The following is a 23,825-nucleotide window of genomic DNA, read 5'->3' as shown; positions in this document are numbered from 1 at the left end:
CAATACAACAGTGACTACACTCCAAAAGTACTTCATTGGCTGTAAGCCACTTTGGGATTTCCAGTGGTTGTGAAAGGTGCTATATAAATGCAAGTCTTCCTTTCTTTTACTATGTAGATGTGGAAAGAGAAATGCGAGGATGAGGTGCCACTCTCCAGCCCCGTTGAAGTGACGTATTAAAGCCCTCCCTGAATGGGAGCAACTGAATTTTTACCTCAATATCACTTCAGTAATATAAAAGGATGCAAAAACAAATAGGAAATTGTTATGTTCAGAATAAATCCACAGGACTATATCGCAAGCTCAAACTGTTGTGACCTTGGTCTCTTTATTTCAGACTCTAGAGTGAGGAAGCAGCGTGGCGAGTCACCTTTTATACCTGCTTGCCCAGAGTGCACAGGTGACCCTTAGGTCTCCCACAGGTGTGCCCCCTGGTGGCAAGTCTTACAGTTGGGTAAGGTCTACATACATACATAACATCACTCCCCCCCAAAGTCTTATTGTGTAAGTTATTTGCAAGTTGAGGTGATCTGGCGCCCCGTGCCTCCGGGTCGATCGCCTGGGTTGAAGTCTTGACATGGTGGGTTCGTCCTTGTGATTGATCGTGTTGGTGGGTCGCTGGGGGCCCAAGTCCTTACGGTGTGGTTCCTGATTGTCTGTCGTTCACAGTTTGGTCTTGTCCCACTGCTTTACTCGTTAGCAGTATGGGGGCCCCGGACCACCGACTGCGTGTAGCCGCCCTGCCTTGCTTTGAAATGTTGGGATGGGTCTATTGTCTTTTTGGCGGATCGGTTGCCACATCCCGTCTAGCAGTTCACCTTTGGCAGGTGGTAACATGGGATCCTGGCTAGTCCAGGTCCCCTCATTTTCTAACACTTCCACAACCGCGAGTGGGTCTGCAGGCTGCGCCGTTTCCACCCCGGGGGTGGGCAACAGTGGCCAAGTGAGAGCATGGGTGCCGCTCTCTGTGCCTGGCCAGTGGTGGATCATGTTACAGTGCAAAGACAGTGTTGGACATTCTCGAAACAACGCATCGATAATGGTGCCTCTGCTCTCCCAAGCTTGTGGGATGGGCGGCTTGTCTGACTCGAGCACATATTGGGACACTCTTTGGTACGTCTCTTTAGTCCCGTGAACACAGGCTGCTGCTTTGTTTAACTTATTTGATACATGTTCAATCGTTTGGGGCTCGCCCGCTACTTTGGTCTGCTGCACAACACTCCCGACCCCGTGCGGTAACATCTCACTTGCTACGAATGCTTTGTTAGATACATATAAAACTGGTTGGGGTTCGCCCACTACATTAGCTTGCTGTGCAACACACCCGACCTCGTGTGATAACACATCACTTGTTACAAGTACTTTGTCAGATACATATACGACCGGTTGGTGTTCGCCTACTACTTTGGCTTGTTGTAAGGTGCCCCCAACTCCATACAGTGGTACATCATTGGTCGCGAAAGACCGCACGCACGGGTTACATGGTGCACACAATTTATTTGAGCGTGGTGGGTTCCTGGCCTTCACCGCGGCTGCCCCTTTATCTTTGCCCCGAAACCAGTCGTCTTCCTTGCTGGGCGACACATTCCTCCGTTCCGTTGCGGCAACCTTCCGTGGTCTGGACGCTCTCTTGTCCTGTGGTCTGGACGTTCTCTCGTCCCGTGGTCTGGGCGCCCTCTCATCCATGTCCGTGATGCTGACTGCCGTGATCTTCCTCCCCAGGTATTTTGCCTCTGGCATCGGGAAGATGAATTCGGATCGTTTCGGCCGGATTCCCACTCTGCATGGTCGACCTGGAGCCTCTTCCATTGTCGCGAAGGGGTCGTCGGCTTCGGCAGGCATCTGTACCTCTGCTCGGTTGAACTTTACCTCCTCGTGGTTGTGATGAGCGGCCTGTGATCTGCACTTCGATGCCTGGTTCAGCTGGAAGAGGGGGTTTGCTCGATCTTTGGGAAAGGGAGGCCTTGTTCGCCAGAGAGGGTATGCAGAGGTCTTCCCAGTTCCATCGAACCTTCCCCATCCACCTCCTGCCAAGCTGCGTTGGCCCATCACCTGAAACAATCCACAGTGGTAAATCATGCACCGCTCCCTCATGGAATACTCTTATGTCCGCACTACCAAGAACTGGTATCAGTTCCTTGGTGTAGGTGCGCAGCTTTGCCTGAATCGGGATCAGTTTGGGTCGCTTGGCTTTGTCGCTCCACAGCCTCTCAAAAGCCTTCTCGCCCCCGTGTCTAGTTCCATGGAGACTGAAGTGCCGTTAAGTTCAACTTTTAATATTATCAGAGGGCTTTTGGTGGCAAAGGTGTGTATCCCATATACTTCCTCTCCATCCTCAGGTTCAATTGCCTCTACTGCTCATTCATCGTGATCCTCGCTGGATCGGTCATCCTCTCCTGACTCTGCCACGTGGTGAGTCAGAGATCGTTTGCACATTCGCTGGAGGTGCCCCATTGTTCCACAGCCCTTGCACACATAGAGCTTGAATCGACATTGATGAGCTCTATGGCTACCCCTACAGTGCCAACATGGTGCTAATTGATACGTATTCATGCCCCACGGCAGACTCTGAGTCACTCTAGTCCTAGGTCTGGCCTCTGCAGCCATGTGGGCCCTGCCCTGTGCTGTTCTGCCTGCTGCAAACATTATTTTGTGCTTAGTGCTCGCCTGGGCTATCGTGATGGCCTTGCTCAGATCTAGGGATTCGGCAGACAGCAGTTTGCGAAGGATGACCTCGTGGCCAATTCCAAGCACGAAAAAGTCCTGCAACATTTCCCCCAAGGATCCTGCAAAGTCGCACTGACCCGCGAGGCGTCTTAGGTCGGCGACAAAACTCGCCACGTTCTGGCCCTCGGAGTGACGGTGTGTGTAAAAGCAGTACCTGGCCATCAGGATGCTATCCTTTGGCTTGAGATGTTCCTTAGCCAGTGTACACAGCGTAAGATTTGTCCGTTATTTTGACTGGTGCCAGCAAGTTTTTTAGGAGGCCATATACCGATGACTCACATACAGTGAGGAGAATCGCCCTGTGCTTGTTCCTCGTCTCAGCCTTGTCCAATTCGTTGGCCACAAAGTACTGGTCGAGGTGCTCAACGAAGGCTTTCCAATCATCACCCTCAAAAATCTCTCAAGAATACCAATGGCAGCCATTATCGCGTGAAAGTTAGTGATCTGTTACTCACCGCCAATTTGTTATGTTCAGAATAAATCCACAGGACTATATTGCGAGGTCAAACTGTTGTGACCTTGATCTCTTTATTTCAGACTCTAGAGTGAGGAAGCAGCATGGTGAGTCATCTTTTATACCTGCTTACCCAGAGTGCACAGGTGACCCTTAGGTCTCAAACAGGTGTGCCCCCTGGTGGCAAGTCTTACAGTTGGGTAAGGTCTACATACGTACATAACAGAAATAGTGGGGTAGAAATTGGTAGAAAGAAAGAATGGCTTGCATTTATATAGCGCCTTTCACAGCCTCAGGATGGCTCAAATCACTTTACAGCCAATGAAACACTTTTTGAAGTGTAGTCACTCTTGTAATGTAGGACTCACGGCAGCCAATTTGCGCACAGCAAGCTCCCACAAACAGCAATGTGATAATGACTAGTTAACCTGTTTTAGTGATGTTGGTTGAGGGACAGCGGAGATAACCCCGCCCCACCCCGCCCCGTTCTTGTTTTAAATAGTGCCGTGGGATTATTTACGTCCACCTGAGAGAGCAAGCGGGGCCTCAGTTTAACGTCTCATCTAAAAGACAGATTGTACGATCGGGCGTAAAGCGGGGACAAAGTGAGATAACCTGCGCCCAATCTGCTAAATTGATTTTTTTAACATTTTTTGACAAAATATGGGTTTCAGTGGAGCCAGATGAGCAAGAGTGCTTCTCTGACTCCCCAGGAGTCCCGATCCGCCACCTCCCTCCCGCCTGTGAAGCCACCAGCAGTGACAGCTCGCCCCATATCTATAGATATGTAAAGAGAAACAGGTTAGTAAAGACAAACGTAGGTCCCCTGCAGTCAGAATCAGGGGAAGTCATAACGGGGAACAAAGAAATGGCAGACCAATTGAACAAGTACTTTGGTTCAGTATTCACTAAGGAGGACACAAACAACTTTCCGGATATAAAAGGGGTCAGAGGGTCTAGTAAGGAGGAGGAACTGAGGGAAATCCTTATTAGTCGGGAAATTGTGTTGGGGAAATTGATGGGATTGAAGGCCAATAAATCCCCAGGGCCTGATGGACTGCATCCCAGAGTACTTAAGGAGGTGGCCTTGGAAATAGCGAATGCATTGACAGTCATTTTCCAACATTCCATTGATTCTGGATCAGTTCCTATGGAGTGGAGGGTAGCCAATGTAACCCCACTTTTTAAAAAAGGAGGGAGAGAGAAAACAGGGAATTATAGACCGGTCAGCCTGACCTCAGTAGTGGGTAAAATGATGGAATCAATTATTAAGGATGTCATAGCAGCGCATTTGGAAAGAGGTGACATGATAGGTCCAAGTCAGCATGGATTTGTGAAAGGGGAATCATGCTTGACAAATCTTCTGGAATTTTTTGAGATTGTTTCCAGTAGAGTGGACAAGGGAGAATTTGGTGTATTTGGACTTTCAGAAGGCTTTTGACAAGGTCCCACACAAGAGATTAATGTGCAAAGTTAAAGCACATGGGATTGGGGGGTAGTGTGCTGACATGGATTGAGAACTGGTTGTCAGACAGGAAGCAAAGAGTAGGAGCAAATGGGTACTTTTCAGAATGGCAGGCAGTGACTAGTGGGGTACCGCAAGGTTCTGTGCTGGGGCCCCAGCTGTTTACACTGTACATTAATGATTTAGACGAGGGGATTAAATGTAGTATCTCCAGATTTGCGGATGACACTAAGTTAGGTGGCAGTGTGAGCTGCAAGGAGGATGCTATGAGGCTGCAGAGTGACTTGGATAGGTTAGGTGAGTGGGCAAATGCATGGCAGATGAAGTATAATGTGGATAAATGTGAGGTTATCCACTTTGGTGGTAAAATCAGGGAGACAGACTATTATCTGAATGGTGACAGATTAGGAAAAGGGGAGGTGCAACAAGACCTGGGTGTCATGGTACATCAGTCATTGAAGGTTGGCATGCAGGTACAGCAGGCGGTTAAGAAAGCAAATGGCATGTTGGCCTTCATAGCGAGAGGATTTGAGTACAGGGGCAGGGAGGTGTTACTACAGTTGTACAGGGCCTTGGTGAGGCCACACCTGGAGTATTGTGTACAGTTTTGGTCTACTAACTTGAGGAAGGATATTCTTGCTATTGAGGGAGTACAGCGAAGGTTCACCAGACTAATTCCCGGGATGGCGGGACTGACCTATCAAGAAAGATTGGATCAACTGGGCTTGTATTCACTGGAGTTCAGAAGAATGAGAGGGGACCTCATAGTAACGTTTAAAATTCTGATGGGTTCAGACAGGTTAGATGCAGGAAGAATGTTCCCAATGTTGGGAAGTCCAGAACCAGGGGTCACAGTCTAAGGATAAGGGGTAAGCCATTTAGAACTGAGATGAGGTGAACCTGTGGAATTCTCTACCACAGAAAGTTGTTGAGGCCAATTCACTAAATATATTCAAAAAGGAGTTAGATGAAGTTCTTACTACTAGGGGGATCAAGGGGTATGGCGAGAAAGCAGGAATGGGGTACTGAAGTTGCATGTTCAGCCATGAACTCATTGAATAGCAGTGCAGGCTAGAAGGGCCGAATAGCCTACTCCTGCACCTATTTTCTATGTTTCTATGTAAGTGCACTTGTCAGGCCTGCAGACCAATTCCCACCGAAAACTAATGTCCACGGTGGCACAAGGAGCCTTAATTTGAACATAGTTCGGATGGAGGGAAGAGGAGGAGTGTGTGGGATGAAGCTTAGGAGGTAAGGGAGGAAAACTCGGAGAAGCAATGGCCATTGTACTTTTGATCAAATAGAGACGAGAAGGATTGTGACAAGTAAGTGTTACAGATAAAATCTATTATGATCAACAATGTGAAGAGATAATTATCTGTCCTCATGTTAATTATAAAACTCCTATGATATGGTCACTAATGAGTTATCAGTGTCATTGGAGAGAGTGCAGTCACTCCTGATTTCCACAAAAACAGTGCAAGGAAGAGGTGAAGCTTACTATGATGGTGCTATGATAAACGTATAAATAAGGGAATAAGGGGTCGGCCATTTAGGACTGAGATGAGGAGAAACTTCTTCACTCAGAGGGTGGTGAATCTTTGAACTGTGGAGGCTCAGTCTTTGAGTATATTCAAGACAGAGATCGATAGATTTTTGGATATTAAGGAATATTGGGACAGTGCAGGGAAGTGGAAATGAGGTAGAAGATCAGCCATGATCTTATTGAATGGCGAAGCAGGCTCGAGGGGCCAAATGGCCTACTCCTGCTCCTAAGTTTTATGTTCTTATGTTCTTATGTATGAATTTTAACAACAGCAATTTGACTGGAGTGATAACAGAATGGCAGTACAAAGCTTTACAGCCCTATGCACCACGCCTCCGACATTGCGCCAGGAGAGAGGGAGAATTGGAAGGGAACATGAACCAAATTGGCTGTCACCTGCTCCACGGTAAATGAGTACCGCTCGGGATCACACCCTGTTGCTCGAGAAACAGTCCCGGGGAGATTGAGAGGCAAAAAGGTAAGAAAAAATAATGAAGGTTCAAGAGAATTGATGGACCCGTTGAAGGAAGATATCAGCTAGAAATACAAAAGCAATCAAGAATGATCTCTCGTGCCCTGAGATTGTTGCATGACTCCTTAAATCCTATCAGTAAGTGAAGCAAGCAGCAGCACTGTGAGGCTGGCTCCAACAATCTTATCAAAGAACTGATTTTTATTTTCAAAGCAGCTGCTGGTGTCTCATGTAATGACTCGAGGAGGATACACTGTGTGTCATCAGCTCATGTTTATCTGTCTCGACTCCCTTCCTGAACTCTCGGGACTGGATTTTCAGCTCTGCGCATTTCGGGGCGGTAACGGCGGCGGGGCGGTAAAGTTTGCGCCTGGGAACAGTTTGCGCCTCGGTCAGCAAAATTCATCAGCTGGGCCCTGAGTGTGGGGCGGAGCGCTAAGGGAGGCGTTCCACTCCTCTTTTAGGGCGCAAGGATGGCTGAGCAACCGAAAATCCGTTGCAAATGAGTCGGCCTCGGGGTGCCCTAAGAAAGGTTTTTGTGGAAAAGAAAATTGTACCTACAAACGTAACAAACATTCCCAATACCTTAAACACCCCACAATCAGCTACATCGCAAAAATAAAACTAAACAAAGCAATCAGACTCACCTCGTTCATTAATTGCATCACTCAATGCCACCAGGACAGCTCTGGTTTTCCAGGCAGTCCCAGCAGGCGCTACGAGGCGCTATAGGGTGAGCACGCAACAAATCTCACCACGCAATCAGAACCGGCGGCGTTGCATGCCGGCTCAACACTCCTGGGTGGTGCCACTAATTTTCAGCTAATTTCCGGCGCCCACCCTGAAACCATTTCTGCCGCCATTACCGTCCCTCCAGGGTGCGAACAGAGGCAGCAACATAAGGAATATCCAGCCCTCAATGTAGGTGATATTCTTGACGGACCCGTGACTGAAAGTTGCAGGGGTCGACTCTAACCATCACTTCTGTTCTAAGAGGAATCATTTTGGTGAGTGAGTAAAGAATGCCTGTTCAAATCTAAATTGCCTTCCCCCAGGGAGGAAAGGTACACTTTGTATTGGGGGAGGGGGAGGGGGCGCTGGGGTGGCGGGGGAGAAAGTGAAATTCAGACTCCAGTAGAGGGTCAGCAGTTTGGTGATGAGATAGGTCAGTGTACACACAGCTCACCATTATTCTGGGAGAAACCATGGTGAATTGAAATCGGAAAGTGTGTGGGAATTGGAGTTGAGGAGGCCCGAAGAGATCAGGAAATTGAGTTTCATAATGGCAGTCCAACTCCTCACCGTGGAGCAGGGCCAGCTGTGTGCTGAGGATGGAGAGGATTACCTGTGGAACTGATCAGTATAATCCCAGTCAGAGCCCCAATGGATAACAGACGGGGCGATCAACTCCAACGCTTACAGGCGCCCGCAGCTCACTGATCATCAGACCTCCTTTGGTTTGATTTTGAACTTTGCCTGAACCTGCTGGCTGACCCTTCAGAGAAATTAGATTGAGGGTATTATCCCATCTCCATCTTATCCGCCTGCTGTGTTATCCTACACCAATCGAGCCGATCTATGTTAAAGAGGCATTGTTGTCAGTTAAAGTGACATTTTGCCAGGTTTATGGTTTTGCAGAAGATAATTTGCCGTGCAATGAATTGACTAAAAAATATATTTCTGTACAGTTTATGAACCATGTTGTGATGGGGACATATAGTGGTGGTGCCGTCGATATATTTGCTGATTATTGAGAGTAGAACGTTTAGCTTCATCCAGGACACCTGCAATATGATGTCAACTCCATAGCTAGATTAAAAGCCACAAACACAGGAGAGTATGCAGAATGCATATACCCACAGAGTCCTGCCTTCAGAATAACACCAACCTTTACACAAATACCCACACCAACCAACCTTCACACGAATACCCTCACCGACCAATCTTCACTCTAATGCCCTCACCGACCAACCTTCACACTAATACCCACACCGAACAACCATCACCCTACTAGCCTCACAGACTATCTTCATGCAATAGAACCCCTGATTCTGTGTCAGTCATTTTGCACACTCGGCTAGATATTTGGTATCACTCGCTGTGAAGAGTGACACTGTCGGTGCGCTATCTTTAGCACCGGGCAATGTCTGCCGCCTCAAAGTGGGATATTCAGTTGTATTGCTCCAAGAAGAGAGTGGAGCACTGAGAGAAGCGTTCCACACACCTCTTTGCGCACTAACGGAGCAATAGCGCAGGAGGCCCACTCAAATTTCTGGCGCTAGGAGGCCCGGCTTCCTAACACCTGAAGATGAAAAAAAAAATCCTGCTGAAAAATTCAATGAACCTCACCCACATTTCCCCATGACTGCAACAAATAAATAAAAGTTGAAAAAGTGCAAGTTCAGCACTGACCTTGCCCTCTGGACGATATTGCCCCGGGATCATCGCTGGACCAGCTGCTCTCCCCTGCCTGTCTCAGTGCCGGGCGGTACGGCAGGCGAAAGAGTCAATTTTGCAAACGCAGTGATGTCACTGAGTGGGCGGGGCTAGTGAGCACAACGCAAACTGTCAACGCCGCCGCTAAACCTTCACTGACATTTGCGGCAGGCGCTGACAGCGCCGCGCTCGGGCGGGAGGTACTCAGCCGAGCGATTTTTTTTTAATCGTAGCCAATCTTTCCAATTCTTTGTCAGATCACAAACGCCAGAGGTCACCTTGCACACATCAAGGATCACCCTGCGCTAATGCTCTTAGCCAAAAGGCCTAGAGCCCAAGCACCGTTCCTGGAAGTACTGCAATACCAGGTTCGTGCCATGGAGGTGGATGGGTCAGGCCCCCCACCACCTCCGTGGAGGTGGATGGGTCAAACCACCCCACCCACCTCCTATTTCCAAAAAGCATAGGAGAACCACCTTCCTGATCCAGGGAGAACCACTTTGGGGTCATGGTTACTCCCCTGTCAGGTCAGTTACGCATGATCTTAGCCAAAAGGCCGAGAAGCGATCAGCCGAGCGAATTTCTCTCCCCTCAGGCCCTGGTGCAGTGTAGAGGTAGAATATGAGTAACATTTACTTTCTGAGAATAGACCCTGTCGCAGTGCTGTACCATTCATGTGGTAAGTGAGAGTGAAAGCCAACCGGAGGCCCGAATGAGCAAAACAGATCAATGAAGGCCAAGTAGATTTATACAGCTCACAGCTTGTCAACGGCAATCAGCTATCAGGGACAACACATGTGTGCTATGGTGTGGAATTAGCACAAGTTAGAAAGATGAAGAGCATGTATCCAAACCCCCCCCCCCCCACCTTCAATAGAGCAATTTACCTTCCGTCCCATGACACACTACACACAGGCCCTCATTATTGATATTCAATGACTTGTGTCTGTGAATGTCAAGTCAAAGTCGGCAGTCGAGGTTCTGAATAGGAAACAAATGAGAAATACTTGGAGGGAGAGAAACATTTGCCCCTCCCCCACTCTCCTGGGATATATCTCATAGGTGTACAGCAGTGGTTCAATGATTGCAAAGAGCTGTTGGAATTCCGGTCCCTTGATCCTGATGAGAGGATTGAACAAAAGAAGCGGATGAAATGTTCTATTTATCCAGAGTGAATGGAGGGGGAAGGGAAAGTAGCAGGAGATTCCAACTATTATCTTAAAGAGAAATTGTTGCCCATTTTTGTGTTGCAAGACAGGAACACAGATAATTTGATGTACAAAACCTTACTAAGGGAATACCCACCCTGAACAAAAAGAGAAGGCTGAGGGCTGACCTAATAGAGGTCTTTCAAATGATGAAAGGTTTTGATAGAGTGGATACAGAGAGAGTGTTTCCACTTGTGGGGAAGAGCATAACTTGAAGCCATCAATATGAAATAGGCACCAAGAAATTCAATAGGGAATTCAGAAGAAACTTCTTTACCCAAAGAGTGATGAGGATGTGGAACTCGCTACCTCAGGGAGTGGTTGAAGTGAATAGTATAGATACATTTAAGGGGCGGTTAGATAAGCATGTGAGGGAGAAGGGAATAGAGGGTTATGCTGATAGGTTTAGATGAGGAAAGATTGGAAGAGGTTCGAGTGGAGCATAAACGCAGGCATGGACTGGTTGGGGTGAATGGCCTGTTTCTGTGCCGTATATCCTAGTAATGGAATATACCTCTATTTGAGACTACCCAAAGGCATTACACTCAGGATCCCTATAGCTGGCAGAGACAAGGGACTTTCATCCTGTTATTATAAGCTGGATTCAAGCCAGGTCCCTGAGGTCAAAGTGCTCGGAATCAAACCATGCCACTAACTGCGTCACCCAGTCTCCCTTCCCCTCATATATCGCAACAATAATTCTTCCATTTTTTTAGACTCGCCCCGTACTGTGCATCATTCTTGCACAAAGTTCGGACAAGCGACTTGCTCACGGTCCTCCGTTTGAACTGTCCTGTGAGTAGCCACGGGGAAGTACGCCGGAGCATAGTCCATTTGATTAACCTTCAATTTTCCCCTCTTCACTGTGATGAAGTGCCTCATCTGTTGCATGGCAACCAGTCCATTCCCGCACACCAGGTCAGGAGGGGAATCACTTTTATGTAACACTTGAGTTGCTTCAATAAAAGCAGATGCGATTATGACGTACCTTTAAAAGATGGAAGAGTGAGATGTCTTGTGTTGAAGTGAATCGAGATCACAAAATATGTACAGATGAGGGTAGCCATTCAACGTATCTTAGCTCATCCAACTAAAAATACCCTACAGCTCCCCCTATCATAGACCCACTGGAGACTCTTCATGTCGATCAAGCGCTCAGCTGCTGTCTGTTCTTAGAAAGGGTTTGAACAGTGTAATATATCTCTTTACAAAGAGTGATCTTTCCCCCATTTAAAAAGGGGTCACACAGCATTCCTGTACTGGCAATGTTTCCCTCTTTAAAGGGAGATCTCCAGTTATGATACTTAGAATCATGGGCCCCAAACTTGGTGGAAGCTAAGTTCCGACCCAAAGGAATGCTGAGATACCTGACGGCACTTTGGGTGGAAGTTTCATGAAAAAGTCCTGGAAAGACCACCCGGTGGCAAAAAAGGGACTTACGCCTTTAATGTGGCCGGCAGCAGGCGGTAGCTCCCATTCTTGGCGGCAAATGTAATCCTTGGCAAAGTACCGCCGAGGATTGAGTCGGGCCCGGCGGTGCGGGGGGGCAGATAAAAGTAAAAATTTCTAACAAATAAAAAAAAACACTAGAAAACCTTCAGGGGACCCCATCCACCTGAAAAAAATAAAGAAGTTTACTAACCTTTTTTTGCAGGTCTTCTTACTTACCGTTGAGATTAGACCTGCCTCCATGCAACGGTCCTTCCCCCTGCTGCCGCTGACTCCCGCCCGGACCAAACTGGCAGCTCGGTGGGCGGGAGGACACTTACGCGCATTGCACACCAGCAGACGTCAGCGGGCGGTCCCCAGCGGTCTTCCCTCCCTGCCGGCGGGAGGCCTCCACCAAACTCACTCGGAGGGAAGGCCGCCCAGAAAACTCGGCGGCACCGGGCAGCAGGCGGTAAGTCCACCAAGTTTGGTCCCATAGAAATTTACAGCACGGAAGGAGGCCATTTCGGCCCATCGTGTCCGCACCGGCCGACCAAGAGCTATCCAGCCTAATCCCGCTTTCCAGCTCTTGGTCCGTAGCCCTGTAGGTTACGGCACTTCAAATGCACATCCAAATATCTTTTAAATGTGGTGAGTGTTTCTGCCTCTACCATTCTTTCAGGCAGTGAGTTCCAGACCCCACTGCCTTCTGGGTGAAGAAATTTCCTCTCATATCTCCTCTAAACCTCCCCCCAATTACTTTAAATCTATGCCCCCTGGTTGTTGACCCCTCAGCCAAGGGAAACAGGTCCTTCCTATCCATTTTATCTCGGCCCCTCATAATTTTATACATCTCAATCAGGTCTCCCCTCAGCCTCCTCTTTTTCAAAAAAAAACAACCCCAACTATGCAATTTTTCCTCTTAACTAAAATTCTCCAGTCCAGGCAACATCCTCATAAATCTCCTCTATACCCTCTCTAGTGCAATCAAATCTTTCCTGTAATGTGGTGACCAGAACTGCACACAGTACTCCAGCTGTGGCCTAACTAGTGTTTTATACAGCTCAAGCATAACTTCCTTGCTCTTGTATTCCATGCCTCGACTAATAAAGGCAAGTATTCCGTATGCCTTCTTAACCACCTTATCTATCTGGCCTGCTACCTTCAGGGATCTGTGGACCTGCACTCGAAGGTCCCTTTGTTCCTCTACACTTCTCAGTGTCGCACCCTTTAATGTGTATTCCCTTGCCTTAACCTAAGAACATAAAAAAATAGGAGCAGGAGTAGGCCATATGGCCCTCGAGCCTTCTCCGCCATTTAATAAGATCATGGCTGATCTGATCATGGATTCAGCTCCACTTCCCTGCCCTTATCCCCGTGTTAGAAAGATGGGAATATTCCACTTTTTTCCCCTTTTTTTCTCCCCTCCCCTCCTTAAGAACTCTGACTTGGTCTGTTGTGCGGTTCCACAGGCACTCGCCAACCCTTCAGTGCCTCAGCTAAATAGCCATCCTTTATGTGAGAGCAGAGAGAGAGTTGATGTCTATTCCTCCATGGGGAGCATCACAGCTGAGCTATTCCTGCTGTCACCTGAAGTCCACACACATTCTTTGGATGCTGCTCAGGAACGGCAACTGTGGCTGATTTCTCACTCTGGAGGCCAGGGAAGCTGAAGCCAATTGTAGCGCCCCGACTGCATCCCCCGCTGAGAGAAGTCAATTCAGCACTAACTGTGGCCCCCCTGGTGTAGACGGCTTAAGGCACTGCGCCAAGTGATACCTTTACCAACTGAACTATTGAAGGAACTGTCTATATTTTCTCTTTCAAAGGAAGTCTCCACTTTAAAAGTTGTCTTCGGGAAGAAAAGCTTCTCTTTCAAGTAGATCCCGACAATACAACAAATCCTTCTATTAAAAAAGTGTGCTGATTGGAGAGACCAGAGAAGCTGTGGTTCTCCTTAGAGCAGCGAAGGTTAAGGGGAGTTTTAATAGAGGTGCTCAAAATTATGGCTTTGATAGTTATTCTAGGGAGACTTTATTTTCACTGGCAGGAGAGTTGGTAACCAGAGGATATAAATTTAAAGTAATTGACAAAAGACCCAGAGGGGAGATGAGGAGAATTGTTTTACGCAGCGAGTTGCTATGATCTGGAACGCACCGCCTGAAAGGACGGTGGAAGCAGATTCAACCGTAACTTTCAAAAGGGAATTGGATAAATGCTTGAAGGTAGTGTCCCCCACCGAATTAAAAATTTGAGTGCGCGGACCCTTTAATGGGCTGTGCAGCCCATTCAAAGTTTTGCGCATGCACGGAATTTCACATTGGAAAAGCTGGCCCTGGGCTGCGTGGGAGCAGCAGACAGCGGCACAGCTTTTACGGGTAAAAATGTGCAGGATGATGGCGAAAGAGCAGGGGAGTGGGACTAATTGGATAGCTCTTTCAAAGAGCCAGCACAGGCACGATAGGCTGAATGGCCTCCTTCTGTGCTGTTTGATTCTATGATTGTACGTTTTCCTCTTACAAGAAGGGCCCTGATGATTTAAATTTGCTTTAAAAGGGGGTTTTAGTTGCAGCTACCCCCATCCCAATTAAAATGGAGTCCTGGGGGCTAGCTGATCTCTCCCTCCACTCCATCCCAATGAAGTAGTGCTGTTGTACCTGAGGTACAAGCCTGAGAAACTCAGGGACTGAGTCTGAGTGTGCTCCTCTGAAATTGGCTAACAATGTATGGGTAATGTATGCACCTGTGAATATGCTCACAGGTTTGTTGAGCTGTTGATGGCGTACCATCTTGCCGTCTGGAGGAGACGGGGGTCCCCGATGGAGTGCACTCTACGCGGGAGTCCTCTTGTTATTTATCGGGGACTTGGCCTGGAGGGTGGTGCACGGAGCAGTCCCGTGCAATAAATTTTTAAGCCGGTTCACGGGCTCCCAGGCCGCCTGCAATTTCTGCGGTCTGGAGGAGTCCGTGTTCCATGTTTTTACTGAATGTGCGAGGTTGCAGCCCCTGTTCCAATATTGATAGGGGCTGCTCCTGAAATTCATGTTGCACTTTCAGTCTCACACTCCTGATCTTTGGGCACCCTGTGCAGAGGGGAGCGGGTAGATCCGAGGCCTCCTCGTAGGACTGCTCCTGGGCACGGCCAAGGGTGCCATCAGCCGGTCCAGGCAGCGGGCAGTCGAGGGGGTCGTTCAGCCTGACTGCCTGCTTCTCTTCCGCGCCTACATCCGGGCCAGGGTGTCCTTAGAGATGGAGCACGCGGTGTCCACCGGTACGCTCGCGGCCTTCCGCGAGAGGTGGGCACCGGAGGGACTGGAGTGCATTATTACCCCCGGCAACCAAATTTTAATTTGATTTTATTTGTTTTAAAGTCTAATTTATTTTAAATGCCGGTTTTAGTGTCCCCCTCCCCTTTTATAGGGGGCACTTGGAAAAAAAAACTATGATTTTAGTGCCCAAAAAACCCCCCAAAAAAACAACACAAAAATCACCAAAAAACCCCCCCCCCAAAAAAAGAGGGCTGTTATAAGTGTCTGGAGTGTCCCCCAGATCGGGGGGCACTCGATCTAATGTTATTTTGTACTCCCCAAAAAGAGTTGTTGAGCTGTTGATGGCGTACCATCTTGCCGTCCGGAGGAGGCGGGGGTCCCCGATGGAGTGCATTCTACGCGGGAGTCCTCCCACTATTTATCGGGGACTTGGCCTGGAGGATGGTGCACGGAGCAGTCCCGTGCAATAAATTTTTAAGTCCGTGTTCCATGATTTTATGGAGTGTGCGAGGTTGCAGCCCCTGTTCCATTATTTAAAAGGGCTGCTCCTCAATTTCTGGTTGCACTTCAGTCGCACACTCCTGATCTTCGGGCACCCTGTGCGGAGGGGAGCGGGTAGGTCCGAGGGCCTCCTCGTAGGACTGCTCCTGGGCACGGCCAAGGGTGCCATCAGCCGGTCCAGGCAGCGGGCGGTCGAGGGGGTCGTTCAACCTGACTGCCTGCCTCTCTTCCGCGCATACATCCGCGCCAGAGTGTCCTTAGAGATGGAGCAGACGGTGTCCACCGGTACGCTCGTGGCCTTCCGCGAGAGGTGGGCGCCGGAGGGACTGGAGTGCATCATCACCCCCGGCAACCAAATTTTAATTTGATTTTATGTTTTAAAGTTTAATTTGTTTTAATTGCCTGGTTTTTTAGTTACCCCCTCCCCTTTTATAGGGGGCACTTGTAAATTATGGTTTTAGAGCCCAAAAAAAACCACAAAAAAAATCTACAAAAATATATTTTTAAAAAAAGGGCCTTGCGAAATGTTTGTAGTGTCCCCCAGATCGGGGGTCACTTGACCTAATGTTTATTTGTCTTCTCTAAAAGAGTTGTTGAGCTGCTCCTGGGCATGGCCAAGGGTGCCATCAGCTGGTCCAGGCAGCAGGCGGTCGAGGGGGTCGTTCAGCCTCTCTTCCATGCTTACATCCGGGCCAGGGTGTCCCTGGAGATGGAGCACGCGGTGTCCACCGGTACGCTCGTGACCTTCCGTGAGAGGTGGGCACCGGAGGGACTGGAGTGCATCATCACCCCCGGCTACCAAATTTAAATTTGATGTTTTTGTCTAAAGTTTAATTTGTTTATTGTGCCGGTTTTAATGCCCCCTCCACCTTTATGCAAGGAGGCTCTTCTATAATTTGTGTGTAGGTGCCGTCAAAAAAAATACCAAAAATTTAAAAAAATGGGGGCACCTGAAACGGTTTTAGAGTGCGCACCCCCTTTAATCAGTGGGCACTTGATTCAAGGTTCTATTCAAAATAGTTGTAGAGCTGTTGAATTTCTCCTGGGCATGGCCAAGGTGGCCATTAACCAGTCCAGGCAGCAGGCGTTCAAGGGGGTCATTCAGCCCGACTGCCTGCCTCTCTTCTGCAGTTACATTTGAGCCAGGGTGTCCCTGGAGATGGAGCACATGGTGTCCACCGGTATGCTCGCGGCCTTCTTTAACAAGGGGGCACTTGATTTAAAGTTTACTTTAAAATAGTTGTAGAGCTGTTGAGTTGGGAGTGGCTTACTCCCACTCAAGACTCAATAAAACCCTAGCCAGTTGGGTTAAGGGGAGGCAGGTGATTGTGAGCCTGGTGGATGAACTGGTAATGTGTAACGTGATTGCGAATAAACCAATAGTTCTTAATAGCAATGTGTTGCAATGAACCCATGAAGCAAAAATACATTACAGTGTGGAAGATAAGGGGAGATTTATAGGGCTAGAACCTCCACTTTTTTTGCATGCTTAATGCCCACTTAACGCCCATTTTACCACTGAAATGACGTATAACGCCCATATATCACCCATTTTGGCACAAAATGAAAACTGACAGGCTTTTTTTGGAGACTTATCGCCGAGCGTTATTTTCCCAATGGGCTTAATGCCAGGAAAAAATATTATCGCCCGCCCACTTTTTTTGGGTGGAATCAGCAGAATGGGCGAAATCAACGCTCATAATATCGCTCAGTGATATTTTATGCCACCCCACTGTTTTTTGTCATAAAGAGCATATTTACCCAAATTAGCAGCCATTCATCAATTTCACCACCTCGCACACATATCGCCTACAATATCGCTCGCTCAAAAAACCGCCCACAGAAAGTGAAACTAACCGGAACAAACGCCAGTGGTGTGGCTGGCATTTGTTAAATCCCACTCTTATGTGAGGAGCTGATATCGGAAAGATTTGCCTGAAAGAGCGCTGATGTGAGTGACAACGCTGACACACTGCTGTGTGTGTGCAGCTCAGCCATCAATGGCGCCCATCACCTTGGTGCCAGTTAAAGTTTACATTGATTGATGTTAAGTTGTATTTAACCCTTTCATGGTAAGGAATCACCAGTGTGTAACGGTCCAGCGATCTGAGACAATGCACATCAAGGTTATGTTCAATAACAAAAGTTTAATACCAACATTGGTCTGAAATCGGAAGTATCACAGTCAATAATACCCAACCCCGCCCACACCCAACTTTTTCCACTATTGACATAAATCACATGTTCAACATGTCCAGGAATACAGAATAAAAAGTCAAAGCAGGAGCATAGTCTCCAGCCCCCAAATTACATACACCCAGATGGAAATATAACACAGCCATCACCTGCGCACATGCATCTCACTTTCTTTCCCCCCTCTCCTTCTTCTCCCCACCTCGTTCCATGGGCCTGGCCGAGGAGCTCCTCAGGTGGTGCCTCATTGGGGGGGATGAAGGCAGATGCATCAAGAACAGATCCAGCGGATTGACGGGCGACAATCGGAGCTCCTCAGCACCAGATGTAGTAGGATTGTCCACCGGCTCCTGTCCCGCGTCCCCACCTTCTGGCCTCTGTGGTCTTGCCTGGGGCCGTGCTGCTGGTTGAGCTGCAAGACACAAATGAGGTTATTAGAGGAGAAGGGGGTGCTAGGATGACAAGGTGAGTCCAGCGCTACACACAGCATATGCACGACAAAAGCACCACCGCTCTCAAAATCATCGCAGACATTACATTTCATGACCATCAATGCAATGAGTTTCATTAGGCCAGCATTATTTCGATGACACTTTTAGAAATCATCTATCATATATGATTGGTCGGATATGAGTTGGTGTGACATCTATTGAATTTACATCATGCAATGGTGTTAGCTTTACTCACGTGGCATCACTTCAGGGTCTGCAGATGCGTCCGTGGCTGTCCGGGGGTGCTTCCCCACGAGTGCGAGCACTCGCTCCTCCATCTCAGTGATGTCGCTGGGGACTGGTGGCCCCCCACCCGTTCGCCTTTGCACGGACCTCATCGTCAATAGCTTCTTCTGTAAAAGGTGACAGGATGACATGGCATGAGATAATTGCATGATATCATTGCTAGGTACTGTCACAGAGATTGATACAACACATAACCGACGGATGTAATCATGATTAATATGATTATTATCATTCTTTACCTTAAGACGTACACCGTGACCGCAGGCTTTGAGTAAAACATTCCCGGTAAAAGTGCAAGACCTCATATCTGCTGATCGTCACTCATGATTGTTACAAATCAAATTATATAAATACATAAGTTCATGTAAGTCAATGTAATACTGCTCTTGCGGATCCCACAAGGTCGTTCCATCATTTGCGACATTGGTTGCCCTCGTACACCTTGTTGGTCGCAGACGAGACCACCTCTGCTATCTCGGTCCATATCCTCTGATAGAACTTTGGGGTGGGCTTCCCATACCCTCCCTGTGTCAAACTACCCCAGCGTAACTCGACCTCCTGCAGGAGGGAGGCATTTGCCTCATCCGAGAACCTCCCGGCTCTTTTTCGGCCTTCAATGTGCTCCTCCCCCACCTCACTGCTCTCTCCAGCGTCAGTCTCCACAGCATGCTGTGATGCCTCCTCCTCTCCCTCCATTATAGGGCAAATTCGGTCAAATATGTGGCTGATAACAGCTAATTTTTGTTTGCCTACTTGCTGTGAAGCTCTAAAGTCTCCCTCCTTCCTCCCAAAGCAGCCACACCACACCCAGCCACGCCTTCAGTTCCTCTGAGCTCCCTCTCTCTCTGTCTCCTTTTCTGCGCAAGTCATGATGACCCTTGCCCTCCAGAATCGCGGGAATCGCGCGTTGCCATACAGCTGCTAAGGACGGCCACACTTTACAGCAGAAGGTCAAAAAAAATTTAACGCCTCCACCCATTTGATATCGCTCGTGGTAATGCCCATTTTCAAAAATGTAAACTAGGTGTTTTGAGAATGGGTGAGAAGCCGGCGATCTGAAAACCCTTTTTTACCACCCACGCCATAAATAACGCCCATTTTTGGGCAATAAGCACAAAAGTGGAGGTTCTAGCCCTATGTCTTTACTGCTTGGGCTGAAGCATCTGGGCAGAGCTTAGAAAGTAAAATGTGGTGGGAAGGATCACAAGCTCCTTACAGAACCTGCCATTCAGATGAATGGACAGGGGTAGTGGTTGGGGGGTGGGGGGGGGGGGGGTGGTCTGTGAGGGGCAAGCGATCCTCCCCAACTGATTTTCTTTTCTGCACTGCGTCCAATCAATGGTTAACGCCTAGGCAGTAAAGGCGACAATCTATCCTATTCTGTCCTGGGGTGGGGGCTGGCGAGGTTGGTGGAAGACAGCGAGTGTTGAATGAGGTCCAGAAATCCAGAATGAGCGCATGTAAAGAATAACTGAAGAGGAAATGAAGTGGGACTGCTGCCAGTTATTACAGAGATATACAGCTCTGATTTCAGCCATTTAGAGTGGCTTTCAGCGGAAAGCCCCACGGGTTGGCTGAGGCAAGAGCCTGGAATTAGTTATGAAAAATTCATGCTCGACCAGAAAGTGCCCCGGGAGCATGAGATGTAAAAGCAATAACTGAGCTAAATAAAACACAATGAGGGTAGCGGACAGATTCCCGCTGGAGGATTTATAAAGAGACAGCTGCACAGATGAGCATTCACTCAATCACCTTCCTACAGGAAAAGCAATCTGTACAGTTTAACCCACAATACACTAGTATAACCTCCCACGTCATTGTTCACAAGAATGGGTCGTCACTCCAGATATTCTCAAGCTCCGCATATCCTTTGGCAGAGAACAAGAGTTGCTGACATCATCCCAAATCCTCTCAACTACATAGAAGTTGCAACAGGGACACAGATCATACCGCCCAACCAGTCCATCTTGGTGTTTATCCTCCACGCGAGGAAATAGTCCTAATTATATTTAGACACCGTGTTCCCATATCCCTTCATCCACTTTTCCTTCATCAATCAATCCAATGTAATCGGATTTTCTCCGCACCTGAAATTAACATTGACAGTGATTCCAAGTTCCTTTCCAAGTCTCCCAATGCTAACTCTGTTGCATTCACTGCATCTGACAAAAGACAAAGCTGCCCAGCTTATGAACGAACCTAAGACTGAACATAAGAACATAAGAAATAAGAGCTGGAGAAGGCCATTTGCCCCTTCGAGCCTGCTCCGCCATTCAACAAGATCAGGGCTGATCTTCTACCTCAACTCCACCTTCCCACACTATCCCCATATCCCTTAGTTCCCAAAAATGTATCGACCTCTGTCTTGAATATATTCAACGACTGAGCATCCACAGCTCTCTGGGGCAGAGAATTCCAAAAATTTACAAGCCTTTGAGTGAAGACATTTCTCCTCATCTCTGTCCAAAATGGCTGACCCCTTATTCTGAGACTGTGACCCCGTGTTCTAGATTCCCCAGCCAGGGGAAACATCATCTCAGCATTAAGCCTGTCAAGTCCCTTAAGAATTTTATATGTTTCAATTAGATTACCTCACATTCTTTTAAACTCTAGGGAATATTGGTCTTGTCTACTCAATCTCTCCTCATATGGCAATCCTCTCATCCCAGAACCCGTCTAGTGAACCTTCGTTGCACTCCCTCTAAGGCAAGTGAAGGACGCCAAGAGTAAACTCGTCCATTTTATCTATGCACCAAGCCACTTACGAGGAGTTCTGATATCTGCTGCTCACCTGGTGAGGTCTGAAACCCTGCCTTGTCAGTTGCCTAATGACCAACTAGTGACTACAACAACATCAACAACAACTGGCAACTATATTGCACCTTTAATGTAGAAAAATGTCTCAAGGTGCCTCGCAGAGGCATAATTAGATAAAATGATGATTCTGCCATTGCCATTTACATCCTATCTAGACTCATCTTTTGTTCCTTTACTTGTCCCATTACCATCTCCTTTTCCCTCGCACCATCATCCCTTTTGTCTTTTAATCTCTCCTGCCTTCCATCCTATCACAGGCCTTCCCTTTTGTTCTTTCCTCCCCGACCCTCTTTCCCTGCCTTGCACCTGCTTAAAATCTGTTACATCTCTAACTTTTTCCAGCTCTGATGAAAGGTCATCGACCTGAAACATTAACCCTGTTTCTCGCTCCGCCTATGCTGCCTGACCCACTGAGTATTTCCAGCATTTTCTATTTTCATTTCAGATAAAAATGAATGTTGATCCAAAGAAGGAGATATTGGAGGAATGAATTTTGCTTGACCAGAATCGTATTAGAAGGACAGTCTGAAAGGAAGATAAGGAGGTGGAGAGGCGGAGGGGGTTAGGGAGTGAATTCTGGAGTTTAGAGCCTGGATGGCTTGATGCACGATTGCTAATGGTGGGGCAAGGGAGGAGAGAGCGATACACAAGAAGCCAGAGCCGGAGGAAGGCAGAGTTTTTAGAGGGTTGTAGGACTGGAAGAGGTTACAGAGATCGGGAGAGGCAAGGTCATGAAGAGATTTAAACACAGGATGGGAATTTAATATTGAAGACAGTGGGGAATCAGAAACCAATGCAAGGACAGGAGTAATGGGTGAAAGGGACTTATAGAATTATAGAGTTTACAGCACAGAAACAGGCCATCTGGCCCAACTGGTCGATACCGATGTTTAGGCTCCACAAGAGCCTCCTCACGCCCGACTTAGCTCAACATCAGCATACCCTTCTATTCCTTTCTCCCGCACATGCTTATCTAGAAGAAAGAAAGATTTGCATTTATACAGCGCCTTTCACGACGTCCCAAAGTGCTTTACAGACAATGAAGTACTGTTTGAAGTGTAGTCACTGTTGTAATGTAGGAAATATTGAAGACATTGGGGAACCAGAAGCCAATGCAAGGACAGGAATAATGGGTGAAAGAGACTTATAGGCCCTCAAAGCCACCTTGATAAAGTGCAACATCCCCAACGGCACCTGGGAGTCCCTGGCCCAACACCGCCCTAAGTGGGGGAAGAGCATCCGGGAGGGCGCTGAGCACCTTGAGTCTCGTCGCCGAGAGCATGTAGAAACCAAACGCAGAGAGTGGAAGGAGCGTGCGGAAAACAAGACTACCCACGCATCCTTTCCTTCAACCACTGCCTGTCCCACCTGTGACCGAGACTGTAATTCCCTTATTGGACTGTACATTCATCTGAGAACTCACTTTTAGAGTGGAAGCAAGACTTTCTTGATTTCGAGAAACTGCCTATGATGATGATGATGTAGGTAATGCGGCAGCCAATTGGCACATAGCAAGGTCTCACAAACAGCAATGTGATAATCTGTTCTTGTTATGTTGATTGAGGGATAAATATTAGCCAGGACACCAGGGATAACTCCCCAGCTCTTCTTCGAAATAGCGCCATGGGATCTTTTACGCCTACCCGAGAGAGTAGACAGGGCCTCATTGTAACGTCTCATCTGAAGGACGGTAGATGTGCTGCATTGGAGTGTCAGCCTGGATTTATGTGCTCAAGTCTCTGGAGTGGGGACTTGAACCCATACCTTCTGACTAAGAGGCAATGCAGATAGTACACAAACTGACCGATAACACAATACCTGCTCGTGTTGAAGGGAAATCTATTAGTAAAGATATTGTAGGATTATGGCTATTCACGAAAAAATTCAATGTGAAGTTCTAATGAATACCAAGCTGCATCGAGTTTAAATGAGTGGGAAAAAAGTCGCGGATTAAGGTTAATTATAATGGTGCTGTATAAATGCAAGTTGTTGTTATTTTCGTTGCTGGACACTAATGCAGAAAAGGTTTTGGTGCAGGATAGGATATGGGCAGCAGAGTTTTGGATGAGCTCAAGTTTGCAGAGGGTGGAACATTGGAGGCTGGCCAGGAGAGCATTAGAATAGCCCAGTCTGGAGGTGACAAAGGTATGGATGTGACTCCCAGCATCAGACGGGCCAAGGCAGAGGTAGAGATGGGCGATATTATGGAAGTGAAAGGAGGCGGCCTTTGCAATGGAGAAAATGTGGAACTGGAAGCTCAGCTCAGGGTTCCATTGGGCGGCAAAGTTGCGAACAATATGGTTCAACCTTGGGACAGTGGCTGGGGAGGGAGGTGGAATCGGTGACAAGGCCACAGAGTCTGTGGTGGCAGACAAAGAGAACGGCTTCAGTCTTCTCAATGTTGAACTGGATGACAAGCAGTTTGGCGGCACAGACAGTGGAGGGATCGAGAGGTGTGGCAGAGAGGGAGGGTTGGGCGTGGTCAACGTACACGTGGAAACTGACCCTGTGACGCCAGATGATGTGGCCAAGGAGCAACCTGTGGATGAGAAAAAGGCAGGAAAGTACACTG

At 47.9% G+C, this 23,825-nt stretch overlaps 1 pseudogene; it reads right to left on the bottom strand.

Annotated features, from left to right (window-relative positions):
- Positions 1-9,431: 9,431 nt before the first annotated feature.
- Positions 9,432-9,668, bottom strand: LOC139277763 (U2 spliceosomal RNA; annotated as a pseudogene).
- Between the last annotated feature and the right edge of the window lie 14,157 nt (positions 9,669-23,825).

The sequence above is a fragment of the Pristiophorus japonicus genome, chromosome 12 (genome assembly GCF_044704955.1).
Source record: "Pristiophorus japonicus isolate sPriJap1 chromosome 12, sPriJap1.hap1, whole genome shotgun sequence".
Classification (NCBI taxonomy): domain Eukaryota; kingdom Metazoa; phylum Chordata; class Chondrichthyes; family Pristiophoridae; genus Pristiophorus; species Pristiophorus japonicus.
The sequence above is the reverse complement of the archived record's forward strand: the minus strand, read 5'-3'. Positions and strand labels throughout refer to the sequence as shown.